The 6,000-nt window shown below is 50.3% G+C and overlaps 1 long non-coding RNA gene across 1 annotated transcript in view; it reads right to left on the bottom strand.

Moving 5' to 3' along the window:
- Nucleotides 1-2,068: 2,068 nt before the first annotated feature.
- Nucleotides 2,069-6,000, bottom strand: part of LOC112633227 — a 13,777-nt gene continuing 9,845 nt past the window's right edge. The window contains exons 3-4 of the long non-coding RNA XR_003121501.1: nt 3,871-3,877; nt 2,069-2,795 (exon numbers count right to left, since the gene is read on the bottom strand). This is a non-coding gene — a long non-coding RNA (uncharacterized LOC112633227). The remainder of the gene's footprint in view (nt 2,796-3,870; nt 3,878-6,000) is intronic.

Genomic DNA, 6,000 nt, shown 5'->3' with positions numbered 1-6,000 from the left:
AAAAAAAAAAAAAAAAAAAAAAAAAAAAAAAAAAAAAAATAACACACTTTATAGGAAGATTGAAGGCCTCCTTGGAAAATGCTAAAGGAGGTAATTTGTCAGAGGTGAGACCCTGATTTTTCTGTTTCAAACTTAACGTCCGCGATGGTTTCCTCGTGGAACACTAGAGCCTTGGCGCCCGCGATGTGGGGGCCTCTGAGCACTGCTGAGCTCCAAAGCATCATCCCTGCCCTGATGTGGGAAACACAAATCCCTGGTGGTGGCAAACAGGTCACTTTAAGACGCGTGTTAGTAACTCTGAAGGCTCTGTGGCCCGTTGGAATTGAGATGTAAACCTAAAACAGCAGATTTCAAAGGCTTAGTGCCCAAAAAAAAAAAAAATGAACTAAACACATGCTGTTGAAATTAATGTAAATGCCATTAATTTTCATACCAATTACACATTCAAATGATACTATTTTGGATAATAAATTTAACTTTCCCCTGCTTGTAATGTTAAAATGTGGCTACTGGAAAACTGTAGATTACATTCGTGGCTCATGTTATATTCATCTTTCTCTGGGACATCACTTCACTAGGTCCTCTGAGGTGTCACCCACCACTCCACACCAAATATTAAAATGCACCCACATCCTGCTTTAAATCACATTGTTTTAAAGGCAAATTCTTTGAAAAAAATTTCATATTTTACTTCTGAAATGATTTGGCAGTAAGTTAGCATGTACTTCATGTTGATTTTTTAATCATCACCTCAAATACTAGGGAATTTCTCACAAAGCGCAGCATTTCCTACAAAGCTATAAATTGTTTTCAAATCGATTGGGTATTGGAACACTAAACAGTTCATGAGGTCTCCAGTATTACATTTGTAGGCCTTTACTTAAACGGATTCATTTGGGGATTTTTCTTGTTTGTTTTTAGGTGTTTTGGCGGGGAGGATAGCATCTTGCTGCATTGCCCAGGCTGGAGTGCAGTGGTGCGATCTCGGCTCACTGCAGCCTCTGCCCCTCGGGCTCAAGAGTTCCTCCCACCTCAGTCTCCTGAGTAGCTGAGATTACAAGTGCATGCGTGCCACCACACCAGGCTCAATTTTTTTTTTTTTTTTTTTTTTTTTGTATTTTTGGTAGAGACAGGGTTTTGCTATGTGTGCCCAGGCTGGTCTCAAACTCCTGGGCTCAAGCAGTCCTCCTGCCTCGGCCTCCCAAAGTGCTGGTATTACAGGCATAAGCCACCACACCCAGCCTGGGGTTGTTGTTTTTAAATATCTTAAAGCCAGTTCTCTTTTTCTTTCTCCCTTTCTACCTCGCTCCCCTTCAACATTTTCGTAAGCTCTTAAGAAGCTGTGTAAGCCCCAACATAAGGCCTGGCTATAGTGTTTAGGAAAGGCAGTTTCAACACAAGCATTGTATTTCCTTGCAAGGTACTGTCCTGTTAATCAGAGACTGGCACTGTTTCACAGCTCTGCGAGGTCTTCCTGCTAACTGCGGTTCCCCTGTTTCACGGCCCACATTTATCCCATGGAGATGGGAGACGTCAGGAGAGGTTGTGGCTGCAACTTTGAGGGTTTTATTATGACAGGTGTCAGGCAAATATGGGCAGTGTAGATAGTTTCGTAGCCGACTGTGTGAGTTTTTACACCACTTTATTGAAGTGTGACTGACACATAAAAGGCTGTACGTATTTAATGTATACAACTTGATGCGTTTGGCGATAAACATATACCCATGGAACCGTCTCCACAGTCTAAGAGCCTATTGTGAATTTTGCATCAATCTATTGAGAAATATTCTTTAAGGTGAGGGCTATTTCCAAAGCAGATAAGAAACACCTGTTGCATACTTGCTTAAAATGTAAATCAGCTCCCAAAAACTAACTGAGCTGCATTCTTCATCTTTTATTCTTTTTCCCTCTTGATTGTGGGTTGGGGGAGTCGGTATGGGAGAAGACGAAGCTCAAAGAAGGAACTGACAATCCCCAGTGTCCTGCGGGCCCACATCCACACTGGATTCTGTCGGCTCACTGGCAGCAGCACTCTCTGATGTCTTTTTCTTTTCTTTTTTTTTTTTTTGAGACCGAGTCTCGCTCTGTTGCCCAGGCTGCAGTGCAGTGGTGTGATCTCAGTTCACTGTGCCCTCTGCCTCCCGGGTTCAAGCGATTCTCCTGTCTCAACCTCCTGGGTAGCTGGGATTACAGGAGTGAGCCACTGCACCTGGCCTTCTCTTGTGTCTTTCATTTCTCTTCTTCACCATGATGGGTTTCTTCCACCTCTTGTGAATCCCAGTATCAAGATACAGCCTGATCGCCCCTTAATACAGTGCCACCATTACTCCAGACCCATGTGTAAGCATTGGTCATTCATCAGCTTTCACGAGGTGAACTGGGGACGAGGCAGGGGCTTGGACCGGCTTCCTGGCCAGGACTCGCTGCCTTCCTCAGCTGAAGAGACTGCATTTCCAGGTTGAACCCTGACCCCCACTGACTTTGGGCATCTCCTTGTGTCCTGTGTTTGCCAGTCTTTCCACTCCCTTGTAAATCTTTCTGCCTCCAGGGCTGGCCTCTAAAACAGGTGCACTGGAGGCCGCTCCTCGCGTTACTTGAAGCATGGCACTCGCCACTGTCTTTGGCGAGGGGGTGTCTCCCTCTGGTGCTGGGGAGCCCAGGGCATCCATTTGGGACTTCAAGTCATCTCTTGGGACTTCATGTACATCGAGTCCACCCTGTGGGCCCCTTCGGTGGGGCTTTGCTGTGAGGGCATCTTGACTGGTGTGGAAGGCCCAAGCACAGTTCTGCTTAGCCTACAAAAGCAAAATCGGTATTAGTATTTGTTATGGGCTGAGCTGTCATCCCCCAGATTCCTATGTTGAAGTCCTAACTCCCAGTAACTCAGATTAGGACCGTATTTTGGAGACATGGTCTTTAAATAATTCAGATAAAATGAGGCCCTAATCCAATAGGTCTGGTATCCTAGACCAGGAAATCTGGACGCAGACAAGGACAGAGGAAGGGCCACATGAAGACACAGGAAGAGGGCGAGGTCCGCATGCCACGGAGAAAGGCCTTGCCAGGAGCCAGCCCTGCAGATATCCGGATCTCAGATTTGTGCCCTCAGAACTCTAAGAGAATAAACCTCTGTCGCTCGGTCACCCGGTCTGTGGTAGTCTGTCACAGCAGCTCAAGGTGACCACTACAGTCTTCTCCAGTGGCCACCTGCATTTGGGCTGCATGACCTGGTGTCTGCAGGATCCACAGCACAGGCCACTGTGCACCGGGCTCCCAGGCAGGCAGTGCTGAGCATTCTGTAGTGGCGCTGGCAGGGGCAGGATCTCCGGCCTGCGTGACCCTCGCAGCCACTGTAGAAACAAACTCAGCCTTCCCCAGCACCACGTGCAGCTCACAGCTCGGGGATTCGCTACAGGCTTCCCTTCACCTGCTACCCTGCAAGGTGCCAGAAAGCCAGAAGCATCCCTCAGAGACTTGTGGCATTTGTGCCCCACGTTTCCTGCCAGCAGTGACTGCTTTCCTTGGTTTGATCAAGGTGCTGCCTGCGGCTGTCCAGCTTCTTACCTGATGTCTCGGCAACCCAGCTCAGTCAAGAGAATCCTTGTTCTTCCTGGCACTTCCTTTTCCTAGAGCTTTCATCACCATCTTTTTTTTCTTTTTTTTTGAGATGGAGTCTCCGTCTGTCACCCAAGCTGGAGTGCAGTGGTATGATTTTGTGATCTCAGTGGCATGACCTCAGCTCACTGCAACCTCCACCTCCCGGGTTCAAGTGATTCTTCTGCCTCAGCCTCCTGAGTAGCTGGGATTACAGGCACCTGCCACCATGCTCAGCTAATTTTTGTAGAGATGGGGGCCAGGTTGGTCTTGAACACCTGACCTCAAGGGATCCACCTGCCTTGGCTTCCCAAAGTGTTGGGATTACCCACCAGCACCCAGCCTCTCATCACCATCTTGAAGCCAAAGGATGAGGGGACACTGAGCCCAGGGGCAAGCGCCACTATACAGGCTGGCGCCAGCACCTCCTGGGCCCCTGTGCAGCTCCTGCCCTCATAGACACACCTGTCCACGCTGCATAGCAAGGCCACCTCCCTCTTCATGAGAAAGATCCTGGGGCAACGAACAACTTTTGGCACAGGAGATCAATCAGGTCGTTTGGTTATTGACAGGGAGCAGCAGGCTCTCCCCGACTTTCTCATTCTGCTGCACCCCCAATTTGCCACTTGGATTGCACTCCTTTCCCTAGGGGATGAGGGCACAGCTTTCGATGTGAGCTGTGTTGGTTTCCCAAGTCTGCAGTAACAAATGGCCACACACTTAGTGGCTCAGAACCACAGAAATGAATCCTCTTATAGTTCTGGAAGCCTCATGTCCAAAATGACTCTTGGGGGACTAAAATCAAGGTGGCGGCAAGGCTGGTTCCTTCTGGAGGCCTGAAGGGAGGACCCATTTCTTGCTTCTCCTGGCCTCCGGTGGCTGCCAGCAACCCTTGGCTTGTGGCTGCATCACTCCAGCCTCCTGCTTCTGGGCTCACATCTATTCCCGTTCCTTAGTCAAATCACCTGGAGCCGTCCTCAGATGGAGACTCATGATTTCGATGGGTTCATGTAGATGACCCTGGATACTCTCCTCATCTCCAGATCCTTAGCTTAGTCACATCTGCAGAGTCCCTGTCACCAGGCAGGGTGCCATGTTACAGGTTCCAGGGATTAGGATGCAGAGGCCAGGATTCAGCCATGCACACAGGCCAGTGTCTTTCTGTCTTTGCAGCTGAAACTGAGGCATGTGCACTCTGCTGCTCCAGGAACTGTCCACCAACGCTGCTGGGAGCCTGTAACAGCATCGACTGAGCCTGTGAGTGCCCCCTGGAGAGGGGCTGAGCCTTTCCTCTCCCCAGTACCAGTGCCTGCTGGTGCATTTTGGCCTCTGTGCCCAGTAGTATTGGGAACCTTTTTTCTTTTTTTCTTTTTTTTTGAGACAGAGCCTTGCTCTGTCACCCAGGCTGGAGTGCAGTGGCATGATCTTGGCTCACTGCAACAACCTCCGCCTCCCAGGTTCAAGTGATTCTCCTGCCTTAGCCTCCCAAGTAACTGGGATTGCAGGCACGCACCACCACACCCAGCTAATTTTGTATTTTTAGTAGAGATGGGGTTTCACCATGTTGGCCAGGCTGGTCTCGAACTCCTGACCTTAGGTGATCCACCTGCCTCGGCCTCCCAAAGTGCTTGGATTACAGGCATGAGCCACTGTGCCCGGCCAATATGGGGAACCTTAAAGGCAGTGCACAGAAGGTGTGTAGGCATCACCGACAATCTGCTGGAGCCCTGAACGGAGAGGCACTCTGGATCAAGGCTCCCTGCCTTTCTGCTGTTCTCTGTGCAGGTGCATGCCAGGACAGGTCTTGGCCAGCAGAGCAGTAGAAGGACTGCCTGGTCTCGTCTGGAAACCTTTCTCTGGGACCCCCTATTTTCCTGTGTCACCAGCTCTTGCCCCCAGTGTCCAAGGCTGCCAAGGTGGGCTGGGAGGCTGCCAGAACCCCTGATTCAGGTATGCCAGCAGCTCTTGGGAGGTTTTACCCTTTTCCCCAAAGTTTAGAAGTGCGCAATGGTGGAAACTGCCACCAACCTCCATGGAAGCGTCTCCTGTTGAAATCAGGGCGGGCCTAGAATCCCTGGGAAAAGGCGGACAGAAGCACAGATGCTGTGACACCCCAGAGAGAAGGCCCATCCCTGGGGATTTGGAGATGGGGTGACAGTCTTTGCCAAGGAGGGTTATCAGGTAGTTGTTAGGGGCAGGGGTTGGCAGTGGTGAGGGGTGGGAACTGGACCCCCATGAAGAGACAGGCGCTCAGAGGACAGCAATGGGCAAAGGCAGGTGGGCTCTGCAAGGCAGGTGGGCGCAGCCAGACCACCACGGCCCTGCCTGGCCGGAGGAGCTGGAGAGAGGCATGCTTTACCTTCAGCTTGGATTGCATTAGCGGCCAGAGGACCCAACCTCAGCCAC

This window comes from Theropithecus gelada, chromosome 10 (genome assembly GCF_003255815.1).
Source record: "Theropithecus gelada isolate Dixy chromosome 10, Tgel_1.0, whole genome shotgun sequence".
Classification (NCBI taxonomy): domain Eukaryota; kingdom Metazoa; phylum Chordata; class Mammalia; order Primates; family Cercopithecidae; genus Theropithecus; species Theropithecus gelada.
The sequence above is the reverse complement of the archived record's forward strand: the minus strand, read 5'-3'. Positions and strand labels throughout refer to the sequence as shown.